Source organism: Bos indicus, chromosome 2, assembly GCF_029378745.1.
Source record: "Bos indicus isolate NIAB-ARS_2022 breed Sahiwal x Tharparkar chromosome 2, NIAB-ARS_B.indTharparkar_mat_pri_1.0, whole genome shotgun sequence".
NCBI classification, from domain to species: Eukaryota; Metazoa; Chordata; class Mammalia; order Artiodactyla; family Bovidae; genus Bos; species Bos indicus.
Window position 1 is genome coordinate 63,010,148 of NC_091761.1, and position 20,253 is coordinate 63,030,400.

The 20,253-nt window shown below is 43.0% G+C and overlaps 1 protein-coding gene across 6 annotated transcripts in view; it reads right to left on the bottom strand.

Moving 5' to 3' along the window:
* The window catches only part of MGAT5 (alpha-1,6-mannosylglycoprotein 6-beta-N-acetylglucosaminyltransferase), a 397,375-nt gene that overhangs the window by 256,895 nt on the left and 120,227 nt on the right, over nt 1-20,253 (bottom strand). For 2 of the 6 annotated variants that reach the window (XM_070799866.1, XM_070799865.1), the window contains exon 3: nt 14,615-14,737. The exons of the other annotated variants lie outside the window; for them this stretch is intronic. The gene's annotated coding sequence lies outside the window, so the exon portion shown is untranslated. The remainder of the gene's footprint in view (nt 1-14,614; nt 14,738-20,253) is intronic. 6 annotated transcript variants of the gene reach the window in all.

Genomic DNA, 20,253 nt, shown 5'->3' on the forward strand with positions numbered 1-20,253 from the left:
CTCTCTAGGAAGAAAAGAGGAATGGTCTGTGAGAAGATCACACAGTGTGTAAATCTGTTGATCCCCCAACATTGGATGAAACACTCAAATATTCGCTTCCACTCAGAGCCAAAGGACAATAAAGCCACAAAGGAATTTTAAAAGTATGAAATGTACTTTTCCCCCCTGAGGATCAGATTTCTGGCAGCTCTCTATATGTAGAAAACATCTACAAATGACAACAGGCCCTAGAGAACCCTGGAAAACCAGGGTCACAAAGATCATCAAAATTACTTCCAGAAAGTAGGACAATGCCTCAAGATAAAGCTCATTATTCAACAAGTGCTCCCAGAACCCGATCAGCCCAGAACCCTACTCCTCCACCTGGGTGGAGCACAGGCTGAGTGCTGGACCACAAGTGTTCTATCTGCACTGTCTGCAGAAACAGCACAGCTCTCTGAGCACTGGATCTGATAAAGATCAGCAAGTTAAAAGCTCTTTTTCTTAAAAAAAAAAAAAAAAAAAAGACTAGCTGGTGAGTGAGAAGATGAGTGCACGCACACACAAACATGCACACACCACTGGAGGTGCCAGTCGGAGGCTTATCAAACACAAACAGTTTAGTGAATTCCCCATCACTTCTAAAATGGGGTTATAGCAAATCCCTATGAAGCACAAAGTCCTGAATTCTGGCAGATCCTGGGTCTTAAATGCCCCAAAGCTAAATTTTCTTAAAGAAGAACTTAACCACCCAACACTAGATTATAAGCTTACTTGTCCCTTAATATATAAACAAAGGTCAGCTGTCCCAATAACTACAAATATCTGGTCACAAGTTACAGGATTACACAAATGATGAATTATCTCAAGTTAAATGAGGAGAGTTTCCTGCCCTCCAAGTTAAGTGAAAGTGAAGTCACTCAGTCGTGTCCGATTCTTTGCGACCCCATGGACTGTAGCCTATCAGGCTCCTCCGTCCATGGGATTTTCCAGGCAAGAGTACTGGAGTAGGTTGCCACTGCCTTTTCCAGGGGATCTTCCCGACCCAGGAATCAAACCCAGGTCTCCCGTGTTGCAGGCAGACACTTTACCGTCTGAGCCATCAGGGAAGCCCTCCAAGTTAAGAACTGCCTAAATCCAGACCTTTCAACCCTGATGCATTTAAGAATCCCGGCATGTGTGTTTAGTCACTCAGAAATGTCTGACTCTTTGCAACTCCATGGACAGTAGCTTGCCAGGCTCCTCTATCCATGGAATTTCCCAGCAAGAATACTGGGGTGGGTTACCATTTCCTCCTCCAGGGGATCTTCCTGACCCAGGGATCAAACACACATCTCCTGTGTCTTCTGCATGGGCAGGCAGATTCTTTACCATTGAGCCACCTGGGAAGCCCAGTAATCACCTGGGCTCCTTAAGAGAAAAAAAAAAAAAGATGCCCAGGTCTCATACCTAAAGATTCTGATTCACTTGGTCTGAGGTGTTCCCAAGCAAGGGTATTTTTATTTAATATACAGGCAGATGTGATAACCATTACATCTTTGGAAAGATATCCTTTCTAGCAAGTCTATGGATCCTATCTAGTGGGATCCAAAACACAGCCTACCCAGTATTTACAAAGATAAACCCTCTTCTCTGTACAAATGTAGGTGTGCTGTTTACTGGACAATATATATGCAAGGCCCTCTGGTTTTCTCCTTCAGGAATCACATGCTGATCTTCTCGGGTCAATGCCCAAGGCACCCTGCCCAAGGAGGCAGCCTTTCAGGAAGGGCTAGATGACTACAGAGCCCTGTTAGACCTCTGTGCTGTGGAAGGACATGTTGAAATAGAATGTTGGACAGTTAGGGCTTTTATTAATCTCTCCTTGGCATTTGGCTCCCAAGATGAGAGATTATCTGAGGCTAAAATAATGACCTCAATGTCTACCAATGTGTCTAGTAACCAGCACCTCTATAACCTTGTCTGACTTGTGGACCGGCAGCACTGAGATGAGCTGCTAGATTGTTGGAAATCTCAAGCCCAATCCCAGAGCAACTGAATTGGAACTGGCATTTAAAACGAGATGTATAGGCATTTGCACATTAAAGTTTGAGATGTGTAGCTTTTTATCTCATCCAGGATACTAAGAATGAGAGCCTCTAAGACACTAATTTCCAGTGGGGTATGGTGGAGAAAACAGCATAATTCTTCTTTTTTAATGTGCAAAGAAATGAATGATTTGGTATTACTTTTGAATGGGGTTTCCCTGGTGGCTCAGTTGTAAAGAATCCACCCGCCAATGCAGGAGATGCAGGTTCAATCCCTGGGTCGGGAAGATCCCCTGGAGAACGAAATGGAAACCCACTCCAGTATTCTTGCCTGGGAAATCCCATGGACAGAGGAGCCTGGCGGGTACAGTCCATAGGGTCACAAAAGAGTTAAACACAACTTAGTGACTAAACAACAACAAATTACTTTTGAATATACTGGAGGCATTTCAAGAAAACCAGTTATCTTATAGACTTAGTTACTGTAAGATGCATCCAGTCAATGAGAATGGCATCTGCAGGATTTTGATTCATTTTGCTAAAATCCAAGACATGGTTTGGATCCATGTCTTTCAACATTAACTCTGATACAGCAAGTAACTCTACACTGCGAATCATTCTATGCAGCAACCCAACATATACTCTGTGCTGCTCAAAGTTAGATATCATCAGGGGAAAGGGGGTTACTGGGTTTTTGTGTTATAATCGCTGAAGCGCTCAGTTTAGAAAACTTGCTTAACAATTCTGACTATTGTCCCAGATGACTTCAAAGTGAAACAGTCTTCAACTCAAGTAACCATCCTTATCAGAGGATGCTTAATTTTGCCTAAGATGATGTGAACCAATATTCAAGTTTCTAGAAAAGCTTCTAATTCTGGTATTTTCCAGGGCACATAACTGACTTTATGGCCACTCTAAGCCTTTCAATGTTTTGCTGAAAGGAATTATTTTTGAAGGATGACTAAAATTCTCTCTGAAAGAAACTCTATTTGAAGGATGACTTCATCCATCCACTGTTCTAGATTGACTTAGCCTAACCTTTTGTAACAAATGAGCTCTTTAATCATCTTTCATTCTCTTACACACATACGCACAAGCACACGTACCTTAGCAACTTTCTAAATATTTCTTAATGCCTATTTCATTTTTGAAACAAGATATTAGTTTATGAAATTCATTCATTTTGATACCATCTTTGTTCATGTGCAAAATGATTAATGACAAATTACCTTTTGCCTCTTTAGGCTGTTACACACAATTGGCTCATTATATGAGAAAAATATATGATTAGTCAATAAAATCAATTTCACAATTACAGTCATATTAGTACACATTTGGGGTGGGGACCCAATGTCTATTCAAAACCAGAAAGCAATCTAATTATCAGTCCCAGAAACAAAACCAGACAGGAAACAGCCCAATTTCTTATATGTGAATTTAACAACAAATCAAATGGTTTATAAAAGGAGGACCCTTTACTTCCTCTGGACACATTTTCACGCAGAATGTGTGTTCCACTTCCCAGTAAGAACCACAGAGGGTTCTAAAACCACTCTATCAGTGCTCACAGGCCTTCTGGGGCAGGAAGGACAGCATCTCAGTGGAGAGGATGGGCTGGACGGATGGGTTTCCTGCCTTGGGGTGGAGGTGCAGTCCCCCTTTCCCTGCCTCCAGGAGTTAAAGAGATGGAGCTTCTCTACCCAGCAGAGTCTGCCCATGGCTTCTTGGCCAACACCCAGGCAGCTGTGTAGATTTCCATCTAGGATGGGTCAGAAGTCTTACACCCAAGATCCATCTTCCAACCCAGCTTACTCTAATAAAGCTGGTACTGTAATCTTCATCTGGCTTCTACTATTCCCTCTACTTTAGAGCCCAGAAGGAAAGAAGGGTATAATTAATTGGCATCTCCAACTCCCCATAAGTTTATTTTTCAAGTTTTCCTTGTTTTGTTTCTAAATATCAGGGTAAGACAGGTGGTTTCCACCAGCTACTTGGAAGCATTTCTCCACAAATAACACATTGCAGGTGTATGAATCTTTAATTCTAATAAATTAAAAGACAAAATGACTATCACAGTCATAATATTTTCTCTTTCTAAATATCGATTGAAAAAAAAAATACTGTAAGATATGCCAAAAGAATCCTGATCAGATGAATCCAACTTTTGGCTAGAAGGAAGATAATCTGGAGGAAAACTGGCAGAATTGTCAGTAAAATGATCAAATTTTTACTTTTGACCTCAGTGTTCCTTATTGTGTCTGTAACCAACAGCCTATTAGGGATATAAATAAATATTTTTATAACATATCACTTCCAGAAACTTCCTGGGTTTCTGGTTTAGAACTACTGACCACAATATAAGCTCTTCATAAATGCTGGTAGACTTTCAAACCATTCCATCTTAAACAGGAATTGGAGATTATGTTTGTAAATATATATTATATTTAATGACTTTCAAAAATAGAAACATTAAAAAGGACATCACCACTATTCAGGATGAAAGCCTAGGGCAACCCCAAGAGCCCCCAGGGCATAAGAACCATCCATCACATGGCAACTGCTGCTCTAGACATTTCCAATCCCTGGATTTGCGCTGACCCTAGACAACATTTCTTGGAAGAAATCTTCAAAGGAATGTATATTTAACCTAAATAGAAAGCAGTAAAAAGGAAATGGCCGGATAAAACCTATCTCTGTGTTTACCATAAACATGGCAAAGGTTTTCCTCATTATTCTTTTCTGTTTTCTGAAGGACCCAGAGAAGAAAGTTCTTTCATCTTAGTATGATGTTGTTGCTGTGCTCAGTCCTGTCTGATTCTTAGCGGCCCCATGGACTGTCGCACTCTAGGCTTCTCTGCCCATCAAATTTTCCAGGCCAGAATACTGGAAAGGCTTGCCATTTCCTACTCCAGGGGATCTTCCCAACCCAGGAATCGAGCCCATGTCTCCTGTGTCTTCTTTGTGGTGAGTTCTTTACCATTAGTGCTACCTGGGAAGTTCTCTCAGTATCATCTGGGCATCTGAACAATCAGTTGGATTTTACTCAATGACACGTTAAAATGTAACTGATACTGCTTCACCTTTCAAGTTCCTAGGAAAAGCTCAAAGCCAAAATCATGGCCCACTTCTAGGAAACAAATTGGTGTCGATTTTGTGTTTAAACCTCATCCCTGACTCTTCATTTCCTCTAATTTTCTCCCTGCTCCATTTTTTTCCTCTTCATTTTAAAGGTATTACACATTTTAATCTTTTTTGAAACATATAAGTAATTAAACAAAAAGGAACAAGACAGCTGTAGCACACAGAATAGTAGTTCTCCAAATGTGTCCACATTCTAGCCTCAGAACCTAGTATGCTACATGAAAAGGGGGACTACAGTATTGGAATTAAGGTTGTCAACTGCTGTCATCTGTAGGATCATCAAAAAATCAAGAGAGTTCCAGATCGAGCAAAACATCTACTTCTGCTTCATTGACTATGCCAAAGCCTTTAACTGTGTGGATCACAATAAACTGTGGAAAATTCTGCAAGAGATGGGAATACCAGACCACCTGACCTGCCTCCTAAGAAATCTGCATGCAGGTCAAGAAGCAATAGTTAGAACCAGACATGGAACAACAGACTGGTTCCAAATTGGGAAAGAAGTACACCAAGGCTCTTTATTGTCACCCTGCTTATTTAACTTACATGCAGAGTACATCATGTGAAATGCTGGGCTGGAGGAAGCACAAGCTGGAATGAAGACTGCCAGGAGAAATATCAATAACCTCAGATATGCAGATGACACCACCCTTATGGCAGAAAGTGAAGAAGAACTAAACAGCCTCTTGATGAAAGTGAAAGAGGAGAGTGAAAAAGTTGGCTTAAAGCTCAACATTCAGAAAACGAAGATCATGGCATCTGGTCTCATCACTTCATGGCAAACAGATGGGGAAACAATGGAAACAGTAACAGACTTTATTTTCTTGGACTCCAAAATCAATGCAGATGGTGACTGCAGCCATGAAACTAAAAGACGTTTGCTCCTTGGAAGGAAAGCTATGACCAACCTAGATAGCATATTAAAAAGCAGAGACATTACTTTGCCAACAAAGGTCCATATTGTCAAAGCTATGGTTTTTCCAGTAGTCATGTACGGATGTGAGAGTTAGACTATAAAGATAGCTGAGTGCCAAAGAACTGATGCTTTAGAACTGTGGTGTTGGAGAAGACTCTTGAGAGTCCCTTGGACTGCAGGGAGATCAACCCAGTCAATCCTAAAGGAAATCAGTCCTGAATATTCATTGGAAGGACTGATGCTGAAGCTGAAGCTCCAATACTTAGGCCACCTGATGCAAAGAACTGACTCATTAGAAAAGACCCTGATGCTGGGAAAGACTGAAGGCAGGAAGAGAAGGGGACGACAGAGGATGAGATGGTTGGATGGTATCACCGACTTGATGGATATGAGTTTGAACAAGCTCCAGGAGTTGGTGTTGGACAGGGAAGGCTGGCATGCTGCAGTCCATGGGGGCACAAAGAGTTGGACATGACTGAGTGACTGAACTGACTGAAGGTTGCTAATCAGATAACCTTAAAATAGGAAGATGATTCTGGATTATCCTGGTGGGCTCGCTGTAATCACAGGAGCCTTAAAAGTAGAAAAGGGAGACAGAGGATAGGTCAGAAGGATATAACAGTCTCAAGAACTCAGACTGATTACCAAGTTGTTTGCATAAAATCAAGCACACTGATGTAACACATTTGGTCATTTAGTTTCTCCTGGTAACCTTTGGTTCTACTCTAGTAGTGAGAGATAAAAATAAGGAGGCCACAAATGGAGATGACAGCACAGAAAGTAATTGCAGAAAAGGACCATAACTTAGGGCCTTTTGGTATAAGGGCCAGCAGCTTCTCAGGAGGGCCTAGGAGCATCATCCTGTGATTCTGACCAAAACTGATTTTCATGATAATGATACTGCCTCACTCTTTAACAAGCTGTGATACAGAATTCTGGGATACTTCTGGAAAAATTCATACAGCTGAGCTCCTCACTTACAGATAAATGAGGTATGGATGGGGGGTGGAGTGTACAGAGAGGGAAGACCATACGGTGAGATGGGAAAAGCACCGATGGGGTCAAATGTCATGTACGCTGACCATGGTGCTTCCTCACTTGATCCTGGCTTCCACGCAGGTATCCACTCTCTGAAGGTGGGACTGTCCTCCTCACTGCAGTGAGAGCTGTCAGTTATCACATATCGTACATCCTCTCAGCTGATCAGGTAGGGACGATGACTATCCCCACTTAGAGCAGGGGAAACTGAGGTATGAAAGACCATAAGCAATCTGTTTGAGGCCACACAGCCAAAAGTGGCAGAGCTATTACAGACTCCAGCCATCTTGCTTCTTAACTATGGCTCTTAGATGCCTCAGCACCTATCAGAGAGCCTGACACCTTGAAGGTATCCCACTGATGAATTAATGGAGTGAGTCTGTGAAAAACCAAAGGGATTAAATCACTTGCTTGGGCACATAAAACAATAAGCTGTGCTTAGTTGTTCAGTCGTGTCCCACTCTTTGAGACCCCATGGACTATAGCCTGTCAGGCTCCTCTGTCCATGGGGATTTTCCAGGCAAGAATATTAGAGTGGGTTGCCATGCCCTCCTCCGGGGGATCTTCCCAACCCAGGGCTCCCACATTGCAGGAGGATTCTTTACCATATAAGCCACGAGGGAAGCCAAAACAATAAGTACTTAATACATAACAGTTGTTTTCCACTGAGTGTCAGGCTTTTCCCCTGATTTGAAGGAAACCCTAAGTCAGCTCTTCAAATGAGGAGCTGGGGAAATATATAATAATCATCGAGAAATTTTTCAAAAGATATAGCCCTGAGCAAAGACCTCCATCATCCTCTTCCCCCAATTTAGTCATCCTGAGTTGGGCTTCTATCTAGGGATTAAAAAAGAAAATCACTTTCCAGGTGATCCTGTAAACACCCACTCCTATTCCCACCCGCAGCCAGCAAAGCGTCTCTATTATGAGAAGTCTTGGCTCCCGTGACAGGGAAGAGAACCCAGAATGGGCTGAGTGTGGAACCTCATACGTGTGTGCTCAGCTGTGCCTGACTCTGTGACCCCGTGGACTGTAGCCAACCAGTCCCATCTGTCCATGGCATTTCTCAGGCAAGAATACTGACGTAGATTGCCATTTCCTTCTCCAGAGGATCTTATTGACTCAGGAATTGAACCTGCATCTCCAGCATTGACAGGTGGATTCTTTACTACTGAGCCACCTCATGGTGGAGACTTAATTTCAAAGGTATGTGGAAGCGCAACCAAAATTGATGCCATCAGCAAAATAATTACAATATGAGAGCTTTGGCAGCCAGATATAGAAAAGGGATGAAAACAGACACCTACCTTACACTGCAGAGGCTATCCTGGGGAGAATGGAAGATAACTCTCATGTTACCCATTTAGAACAAGATCACAATCTTACTCTCTTTCCCGTGTGATTTCATCAAAGTGATATTAAGGCAGCATCTTTTTAGTATTTTCCATAGAACAAAACCAGAGAAACTGACTAGACCACAGAGACCCCCATCAGTCAAACATGCATGAAGGAGCTCACTGTGTGCCCTTCATGGTTCTGTGTGTTGTAGAGAAGACACCAAAGGTTCAAGAAATGGTCCCTGCCCTTAGAGACAAGTGTCACCACGCCCCCAACACACACACAGAGCTGTGCAGAACATGCTAACTCTGGGCTCTGTCCAAGGCATGACATCAGGGTGTCCCAAAGACACAGGGGATGAAGAGAAGCCCCTCAAGAGTTTCAGAGACCCCCCCTGACATAAATTGGGTCTCTTCCTTTCATTTTCCCTCATTTGTTAAGCTCCAACTAATGCCAGGCTCCAGACGAGTCACCTGGGGATAAAGGATGAATAAAAGTTCTGGAAGCTACTGACTGCAAGCCGCAAGCTTGAGGAAGGGTACACAGCAAGAGAGATACCCACTTTCTCTGCAATCTCAAGGGTTCAGGGAGAACAGCTCTAAACCAGAGGAAGGGGGCCATGAGGCACAGACTTCTAAGACTAGGGACAGAGTTTTAAATGAGTTATTTAACATCTCAACACCTTGGTTTTGTCTGCCCTTGAAAGGAAGCAGCAGATAGGTGATACCTAAGTCCCCTATATTTTAAGATTCAAATAAGAACATATGTTTATTGACCAAATACTCAAATGTTTTGATCATTCAGGATGACCACTCTCATAACCTAGAATGCAATCCTGGCAGGAAGGGGATGGGCAAGTAGGCATCAGATGGCAGAAACTGATTTACAGTGAGGGGACTATACACAAATGAGGCCACTGTGCAAAACAGAAACCACCAAAGTTCATTTTAACTGCGTCACCTCCATTTTATCCCTTGCCTGGAATACACTAAATTCATGTCACTTGCCTCTCAGGACCACTAGATTTATAAGCCCATCAAAAAATACTTTGATAATCATTCTGTGCAAAACACTATGGTCATTATTATAAATGATTTAAATGCCTGCAGCAGTGCGGCAAGATCTGGGGGGAGTTTATTAATGCCTTATCAAAATGTGCCATGAATACACCCTTGGGGTATTTACTTTGAGAAAAAGTTCCCTGAGTTTTTCCCAGTGAGCTCAGTTTGTGGCTCAGAGAGTAAAGAATCCATCTGCATGCAGGAGGACCCAGGTTCCATTGCTGGCTCAGGAAGATCCCTGGGAGAAGGGAATGGCTACCCACTCCAGTATTCTTGCTTGGAGAATTCCATGGACAGAGGAGCCTGGCGGGCTACAGTCCATGAGATCGCAAAGAGTGGGACATGACTGAGCAACTAACACTTTCAGCTCCCACTGTGTTCACATTGTGACGGCCCCAACCAACAGAACAAGGTAAACTGTTTCCCCATTTCCTCTGCCTCACGGTGCTTCTCCTCGCTGAAACCTACCCCAGGATCATGCTAAGGCACTGGCTCCAACCCTTACAGTGCTTCAGAACCACCTGGGGAGACTTTAAATACAAATGTCAGCCCAACCCTTCCCCAAGATGATTCAATTGGCCCGAGTAAAGCCAGTATAATTTTAAGCATGTACCCAAATTCTAAGCACTCTTGGGCTAAAGTGTGCACCTTGCTGCTGCTGCTGCTGCTGCTGCTAAGTCACTTCAGTCGTGTCTGACTCTGTGTGACCCCATGGACAGAGGCCCACCAGGCTCCCCCATCCCTGGGATTCTCCAGGCAAGAACACTGGAGTGGGTTGCCATTTCCTTCTCCAATGTATGAAAGTGAAAAAGTGAAAGTGAAGTCACTCAGTCGTGTCCGACTCTTAGCGACCCCATGGACTGCAGCCTACCAGGCTCCTCTGCCCATGGGATTTTCCAGGCAAGAGTACTGGACCAGACAGATAATTCAACGGAGTAGAGAGAAAAATGGGTGGCGGGGGCGGGGGGAGGGGGGGAGGCGGGGGCGGGGAATGTGTTTGAGGGGAGAAAGTGATGGATAAGGGAAAACAGCAGTCATGATGAACCAGAGACCCATCTAGAGGTGGCAACCACTATGCAGATCCCGACATGGGACCACTTGAGGGAAGAAAGACAGTCTGGGTTGGCTACATCTTTCAGTCTTTCCAGACAACCAGAAAACCAAAGTCTTAGGACAGATCTCTGTATGTATCAATGTCTGCACTAACTTAAGTTCAGATGGGCCCAAGTTCAAAGGAATTTAGTCTTGTTCACCTGCTCAGGCCACCTCATCACAGGTATGTTACTTTATCCTAATCGCCTAACCATTCTTAACCTTCTAAACAGTAGCCACTGTTGTTCTCAACCAAATACTAATTTCTGATCATCAGTCTCTCTGGCTTCAGAGCTCTAGCTTCTAGGTCACATGCTCTACCCAACACAAGCTTGTGAACCAGTGACACATAACTGCCACCCCTAAGAACTGGAAGGGCATTTAAAAGCCATCTAGAAAGAGAGATGCAGACCCCAGGACCCAAAAAGTGCAAGTGACCTGCCGAGGACCACAAAGACTGTTGAAGGTGTGGTGACCAACTCTGCCCTCGTATAAATTGTTAGTTGCTCAGTCATGTCTGACTTTTTGTGACCCCAGGGACTGTAGCCCGCCAGGCTCTTCTGTCCATGGGGTTCATCACTGAACCCACATCTCCTGCATGGCAGGCAGATTCTTTACCATTTGAGCCATCAGGGAAGCCCATCCTGCTATAAGGACCCAGGCAAACCAGGACGGTTGATTGCCCTGAATGAAGGACAAAGCCACATGGCTGTCCCTTGGGAAGGCACCTCTATCATCTGGAATTCTTGATACATATATACATTGTAGCTTCATGTAGCTTCATGTAGCCCTGTTAAGATTCAAACTCCTTGAAGGAAGGGATTCAAGTCCTGCAAATTAAGTACTTGACATTTGTTGGGGCAAGTCTTTGCATCTCCGTGGTCAATAAAGATGCCTGCCAGTGTTGTCCCAGGAGAATCCAGGCATCACTGCTCTGGGAATTTCTCTTCAGAACCCAAGGTCTTGACCATTCACAGAAGCTTCCATCTCAGCCCCTGATGACTGCTTCACCACTTCACTGACAGCGTAAGAAACATGAAGAAACGAACCAGATGAGTAACTTGCAGCTGGCTGCTTCCTTTTCTCCTCGGACCACTAAGTCTCCTTCCTGCCTAATGAGGTTATTACCCATCATCAAGGGACATGGCATCTAGCACATTTCGAATTCTCCACTCGAAAGGCAGCCTCTCAGCCGTGAAAGAAGTCAGACTCTGCGGTCTTCTCTCAGACGCCTGCCCAGGAACTACTCATGAGGGTCGGAGCTGAACTCGGAGTGTCTTGCACGGATGCAAAGGCAATCAGGTGTGGCTGCAAGATCCAGATTCAAATTTCAGAACTGGCCCTGAGCCCTTTTCCTTTGGGGCTTCCCAGGTGGCAATAGTGGTAAAGAACCCGTCCGCTAATGCTGGAGACATAAGAAACATGGGTTTGATCCCTGGGTTGGGAAGAGCCCTTGAAGGAGGGCATGGCAACCCACTTCAGTATTCTTGCCTGGAGAATCCCATGGACAGAGGAGCCTGGTGGGCTACAGTCCATGGGGTCGCAGAGAGTCAGACAAGACTGAAGTAACTAAGCATGCGCACATACACCTCTCCCTATGGGAAGTTATAGAAATGGAGATACAGCATCCTTGTCTATAAAATGTCTAATCTGCAGGATTTTAATTTGCAACAGTGCTTGTCCTTAATGAGAGGTGAGTGTTACTGAATAAGTCTCAGGACTCCTATAAGGCTCCCCAGCAGCCACTGTGACTGAGGTGAGAAATCTTTCCACTACTGCCTTATTTTAGAACATACCAGCAGCCTCCGCTAACCAGGTTTTATTCTGAATCAGACAGTGGTTTCCTTACTGCCCCTCAGTTCCTTTTTTCAAAACATGCAAGCTAATCTGTCTGAGATGCAGAAAGTGGAGGCAAGTGTCAGCAAAATGTCACCATGACTGACACAAAGGATTTTTCTAGTTCGCCCATCAGTTTTGATGGAGAAGGGAGCAGAGCTCAGTCACCAAGCCCAATGCCTGGTGTTGGAAAAGATGACAGCTTCAAAGAATGTCCTAGGTCAGCACCTAAAAGCCTGAAACCCATCCCCCTGAATTCATTATAAGCCATAGTAATTCAGTAGGACTCCGTCACTCAGAGCAAAACTCCACTTTCAGATTCACAGCCTAGAGTCATTCCCTCCAAGCAGCTGTAGTTTAGAATTATGACCAAAACAAGACCAAACAACAACAACAAAACAATCCCTATGCCCTTATGTTTTACCATCTAAACAAGATAAAACAAAGCAAGATTTACACGTGTCTGGGAAACAATGCACATGGACATCATTCTAAGCGAACTGTATCTCAGATTCAGGAAGAATAACTGTCTGCACTGTTCTTCTAGCATAAAACCTGTTGTGGCAGTTCTTTTTACATAAGAAAGTTCTGACCTCAGGTCACCAGATAGAATTGCAGTGCTCAGACTTATTCTTTGGGGGAATAATCCACTTTGCAAGGATAAACAAGTGACAGCTATCAAAATCTTACATTCACATACAGCAAAGACCACTGCCATGACCATCAGTGTACACAGATGTAAGACTGTCCACACTGATCTTGAATCAAAATGTGTCACAGGACTTTCCTGGCGGTCCAGTGGTTAAGAATCTACCTTGCAATGCAGGGTACATGTGTTCAAACCCTGGTCAGCGAACTAAGATTTCACATGTCACAGAGCACCTAAGCCAGTGCGCCACAACTAAGACCAGATGCAGCCAAATTTAAATAAATGTTAAAAAAACAAAAAGTGCCCCAATAAAGTTGGGAAATAACCCATGAGTCCACATAATAAGAAGTCTGACATTCTAACCTAGCAAGAGAAATGGGCAATAAAAAACATTACTTGTGTCTAACAAACTAATACTCAAAATTCTCCAAGCTAGGCTTTAACAGTATATGAACTGAGAACTTCCAGATGTTCAAGCTGGATTTAGAAAAGGCAGAGAAACCAGAGATCAAATTGCCAACATCCACTGGATCATAGAAAAAGCAAAAGAATTCCAGAAAAACATCTACTTCTGCTTCATTGACCATACCAAAGTCTTCAATTGTGTGTATCACAACAAACTAGAAAATTCTTAAAGAGATGGGAATATCAGACCACCTTAACTGCCTCCTGAAAAATCTGTATGCAGGTCAACAAGCAACAGTTAGAATCAGTCAGGAAACAATAGATTGGTTCCAACTCAGGAAAGGAGTACATCAAGGCTGTGTAATGATACCCTGCTTATTTAACTTATTTGCACAGTATATCATGCGAAATTCTGGGCTGGATGAAGTACAAACTGAAATCAAGATTGCTGGAAGAAATGTCAATAACCTCAGATATGCATATGACACCACCCTTATGGCAGAAAGCAAAGAAGAACTAAAGAGCCTCTTGATGAATGTGAAAGAGGAGAGTGAAAAAGCTGGCTTAAAATTCAACATTCAAAAAACCAAGATCATGGCATCTGGTCCCATTACTTTATGGCAAATAGATAGGGAAACAATGGGAAAAGTGACAGACTTCATTTTCTTGGGCTCCAAAATCACTGCAGATGGTGACTGCAGCCGTGAAATTAAAAGACACTTACTCCTTGGAAGAAATGCTATGACAAACCTAGACAGCATATTAAAAAGCAGAGACACTACTTTGCCGACAAAGGTGGGTACAGTCAAAGCTATGGTTTTCCAGTAGTCATGTGTGAATGTGCGAGTTGGACCATAAAGAAGAGTGCTGAAGAACTGATGCTTTTGAACTGTGGTGTTGGAAAAGACTCTTGAGAGTCCCTTGGACTGCAAGGAGATCCAACCAGTCAGTCCTAAAGGAAATCAGTCCTGAAAATTCATTGGAAGGAGTGATGCTGAAGCTGAAGCCCCAATACTTTGGCCACCTGCTAAGAAGAGCTGACTCACTGGAAAAGACCCTGATGCTGGGAAAGATTGAAGGCAGGAGGAAAAGGGGACGACAGAGAATGAGATGGTTGGATGGTATCACTTACGTGATGGACATGAGTTTGAGCACACTCCAGGAGTTGGTGTTGGACAGGGAAGCCTGGCGTGCTGCAGTCCAAGGGGTCGCAAAGAGTCTCACACCACTGAGCAACTGAACAGCAGTCAATGTCCTGGCATATAAAATGACATTGCTGAGGGAGGTGGGTTCATAAAACTCTCTGTACTATTTTTACAACTTCCTATTAAATAATTATTTCAAAACAACAACAACAACAAAAACGTTGCTTCTCAAAGCATTATTTATTGAGTTTCTTTCTGTTTGGGGAGATTTTTCAACATTTTTCATAATACAGAAGCCCAAACTCCATTCCAAGTGCCCCCTTTCTATTGATGGGTCCAGGATGGGACCTATACCTAAATACTTTGAAAAGGGTCTGCAGATGTTTCTGGACAACCTCCCCTGTTCAATAAGAGCCCCAAACAATGTAAGTCACTGGAGACTTTTAAAAGCAGAGAGACCACCGTATTTGATCTTGGCTGCTATGTGGAGGATCTAAAGAGGGCCTGACCATAGCTCTGGAGGCAGGATTGTACAACTCTTGGTGAGGACTAAGTCAGACAAAGGCCTCCACAGGGTAATGGTAGACATGGTAGGTGGAAACAATCAAGAGGTCAAATCTGCAGGACAGTGAAAGACAACTAAGTGAAGCGGGTAGAGGGAGGAGTCTCAGATGACCACTAGACTTTCATCTTGGGTAGCAGGGGTTATCATGCATCAAGACAGGAAAATGAAGAGCTGGTGTGTGAAGGAGGATCAGAAAGGCTGCTTTAAGTTTCTACAGGGCAACAGGTTTATGTATTATCTTCCGCAGTGGGGAAATCCCTTTTTCCTTATCTGATGGGGCATAAAGAACTGGGGATGGACAAGTTAGCACAGGGGGTGAGAAGGGCGGTCATTGTTCAGCCACGTCAGCCATGTGGCCATGGTCAGACCATTCTCACAGCCAACCACACTCCCAAGCATTAACCCTACATACTTCCACTTGGAAAAGAGCTTACCCAACCGAGAGGTCTCCCACAGGATCTAGAGATGTTAGATTAATATAAACAGAACTAAACACCACATGAAATCTGACTTAAAAGTTTTTTTCAAAATTGAATATCCTACAACAGATGTTTCTACATTTTCTTTTACATGTAGGAGTACAGTTTATTGGGAATAGGAAAAGGGTCCCTGGACAAACATTTCCTTGGGTGGACTGCCACAACCACTCAAAGTTATATTTAGGAACGCATTTCTTTGAGGCAGAGCATTCAAATTTCAGGAACCCCCTGCAACAAAAGAAACGTTCCTAGAATAAATTACCAAAAATCATAAGAAGGAGAAGGGACCTCAAAAACAGTTACTTCAACTGTACACCTGAAACGAATGCAAAATTGTAAGTCAACTCTACCTCAATAATTGGGCTTCCGAGGTGACACTATTGGTAAAGAACCTGCCTGCCAATGTAGGAGACGCAAGAGACACAGGTTCAATCCCTGGGTCAGGAAGATCCCCTGGAGAAGGAAATGGCAACCCACTCCAGTATTCTTGACTACACAATCCCATAAACTGAGGAGCCTGGTGGGCTACAGTCCATGGGGTAACAAAGAGTCAGACACAACTGAAGTGACTTAGCACGCATACTTCAATGAAAATAAATTTTAAAAAGTTAACTTATATTACCTTCTCTATAACCTAAATGAATCCTTTCAATATCACTGATCATCAGAAATTAGCTTCTTCACCATCTACCCCATCCTCCACCCCAATCTTTATCTACTGAAAGGCCATTTTCAAATGAAACGTTGCCTTGTTAGGTTGTAAACACATAGGATTCCTCCTGTCTGTTTCTCTCTCGTGACTTTTGTGAAATGTCTGTGCTAGGGTCACTTTTCCGAGATGGCGATGGCACCCCACTCCAGTACTCTTGCCTGGAAAATCCCATGGAAGGAGGAGCCTGGAAGGCTGCGGTCCATGGGGTTGCTGAGGGTTGGACACAACTGAGCGACTTCACTTTCACTTGTCACTTTCATGCATTGGAGAAGGAAATGGCAACCCACTCCAGTGTTTTGTCTGGAGAATCCCAGGGACAGGGGAGCCTGGTGGGCTGCCATCTATGGGGTCGCACAGAGTCAGACACGACTGAAGCAATTCAGCAGCAGGGTCACTTTTGTATTTGGATTATTCCTGACTATATTATTTTGTTATAAGAACTATTTCTTGAGTGCTTGCTATGTACCAACTAGAAGCTTTATGTAAATCTTAATTCTCACAGCCAGTATAGTTATCTGCTTTACAGAAAAAGAACCCAAGACTGAGAGATACTAATTCTGTAGTGAAGTACAGAAATGCTCTTAGTGATACTTCTCTGTCCTAATGCAGGCTGCCTCTCCCTGTAAACCTTAGTTTATTTCACACTACATATGTGATGTGAGGATTTTATCCCCAGCACACTGAATTCTGGTTTTCCCACAAAGGTGTCCCCAGAAGATAAAGACTCTTTAGTGAGTAAAGATACACAATGATTATTTGCTAAACTGCACTAACCCCTCCCCAAGCAGGGCCACCCTCTATCTGCACGCCCTGTAAGTCAGTGATTCCATTAGTGGGATCTCAGTGTTCCCATGGGATCAGATGTGTGCCAAGTACTGGCACTGTCAACTTCCTTAATCTGGAATCCCTACTGCTAGAACCATCTTCTATCATCTGTATCATCATCATATAGTACCTACTAGGTGCCAGGCACAGCTCTAAGGCTTCACAAACATTAACACGGTTGATTTTCACAACAGTCCTGTAAGGCTGATGTGACTATACCCATTTTACAGATGAGGAAACTGAAGATTCAGTGAAGTTAAACAGCCTGCCCTCACCATTCAGTCATTAAGTGATGATCTGGGGTCTGACTCAAACTTCATGGTTAGTTTTCTAGAACTCAGAGCAATCTTTGGCTCTTATTTAACATTCTGACCATAACCAAATTAAAACCACAACTTTATTTATAATTGGAATTACCATTAAGCAGGGTCTTCTCCACTCTGAAAGAAAGTGAATGTGAAAGTCGTTCAGCGGCATCTGACTCTTTATGACCCCATGGACTGTATGGAGTCTGCCAGGTTCCTCTGTCCATAGGAATTCTCCAGGCCAGAATACTGGAGTGGGCAGCCGTTCTCATCTCTAGGGAATCTTCCCAACCCAGGGATCGAACCCAGGCCTCCCAAATTGCAGGTGGATTCTTTACAATCTGAGCCTCCAGGGAAGCCCACTCTTGTCCACTCTGGGTTGGTATAGTTGTTTGCGTTTACATGCATGAGTTCCTATTTACAGGTGCCTTTCTTATCCTTGGGGGATATGTTCTAAGACCCCCAGTGGATGCCTGAAACTGTGCATAGTCCCAAACCCTATATATGCTATTTTTTTTCCTATACGAACATATCAGTGATAAAGTTTAATTTATAAATTAGGCACAGTAAGATTAATAATAACCACTAATAAGATTAACAATTATAACAATACATTGTAAGAAAGCTTATATAAATGCAGTCTTTCTCAAAATATCTTACTGTACAAATTTAAAGCCTCCTCCATATTAATTAAATACCACACACTGTGCTGTGGCTATAACTTTTCCAGTCCAAGGAGCAACAGCAAAACTAGCACAAACATCCTTTTTCTTCTTTACGGCATCTCAGACAGAAGATTCGTTTTTACTGTAGATGTTACCAACCTCAATAAGTTGAGAACTTTCACCTATGCATTAAAGAAATCACTTTACAGCTTCTCTTTGGCACATGTACACTGCCAGCATCACCACTCCAGTGCACTGGGGTCAGTATTAAGTAAAATAAGGATGACTTGAACACAAGCTCTGTAGTATCACAGCTGATTTGAAAACTGAGATGGCTACTAAGTGGCTAATAGGTGGGTATGCTAGACAAAAAGATGATTCACATTCGGGCAGGAAGCAGTGTATTGTTATTATTCAGAATGGTGCACAATTTAAAGCTTTTGAATTGCTTATTTCTGGAATTTTCCATTTAACATTTTCATACTGTGGTTGACTGTGTGTAACTAAAATTGCAGAAGGCAAAACTTCAGATAAGGGGACCCAAGATATTTTATATTGCTAAATTTGGTCCATTGGTCTATCCCACTGTTTTTCTTTGATTGTTTCTGTCAATTAAAGTTCTAGATATCATTTTGGCTTTGCATCACTTATAAATTAAGTAATTTACAAATTTACAGATTCCTTGGGCAGCTACTATCACAAGACCCTGAGCAGAAAGGATATAAAATTAGACCTTAAACACTTAAGGAGTGATGGAAAACCAGGAGAAATAAAAGTTCAGAGAATGCATTGGTCCTCCAAACTGCTTCCTATACTGGAGAGTTAGAGAGGAGAGGAATGCCCTGTTAAGAAATCATACAGTTATTCTGTTCATTTTGCAATAATCTCCCTTAAAGAAATGGTCTCCAAATTAAAAAGGAAAGTTCTATGTGAAAGGACATCCAAAGAGAAAGCCCTTCATGAAGCTCCTCTGACCTGTGGACAATGGACCTGTACGTTTACACACCGGCAGCATTTACCACCCACCACTGAGGGATGTGGTTTACCTGACTATCATTTGTCTAGGTTACCTGTTTTTGGTGACAGCTTTATTGACATATACTTCACATACCATACAATCCATTCTTTCAGAGTGTGCAATTCAAAGTTTTTAGAATGTCCACAGAGTTGTGCAACTATCAAATCAATCAATTTTAGAATATCTCCATCATTCTGAAAAGAAAACCATTCAGTTCACTTCCTAGTCCTCTACCCATCCCCCAGTTCTAGGCAATCACTAACTCACTCTCTGTCTCCATAGATGTGCTTATGGTAGATGGTTCATATAAATAGAATCCTATACTATGTGGTCTTTTATGATGGTCATCTTTCACTTAGCACAACGCATTCTTGCTCTTCAGTTCTGTTGCTCAGTTGTGTTCGACTCTTGGAGAACCCATGGACTGCAGCACGCCAGACCTCCCTGTCCATCACCAACTCCTGGAGCTTGCTCAAACTCATGTCCATCGAGTTGGTGATGCCATCCAGCCATCTCAACCTCTGCCATCCCCTTTTCCTCCCGCCTTCAATCTTTCCCAGCATCAGGGTCTTTTCCAATGAGTCAGTTCTTCGCATCATGTGGCCAAAGTATTGGAGTTTCAGCTTCAGCATCAGTTCTTCCAACTAATATTCAGGACTGATTTCCTTTAGGATGGACTGGTTTGATCTCCCTGCAATCCAAGGGACTCTCAAGAGTCTTTTCCAACACCACAGTTCAACAGCATCAGTTCTTCAGTGCTCAGCTTTCTTTATAGTCCAACTCTCACATACACATGACTACTGGAAAAACCATAGCTTTGACTAGACAGACCTTTGTCGACAAAGTAATGTCTCTGCTTTTTAATATGCTGTCTAGGTTGGTCATAACTTTCCTTCCAAGGAGTAAGCGTCTTTTAATTTCATGGCTGCAGTCACCATCTGCAGTGATTTTGGAGCCCCAAAAAATAAAGTCTGACACTGTTTCCACTGTTTCCCCATCTATTTCCCATGAAGTGATGGGACCAGATGCCATGATCTTAGTTTTCTGAATGCTGAGT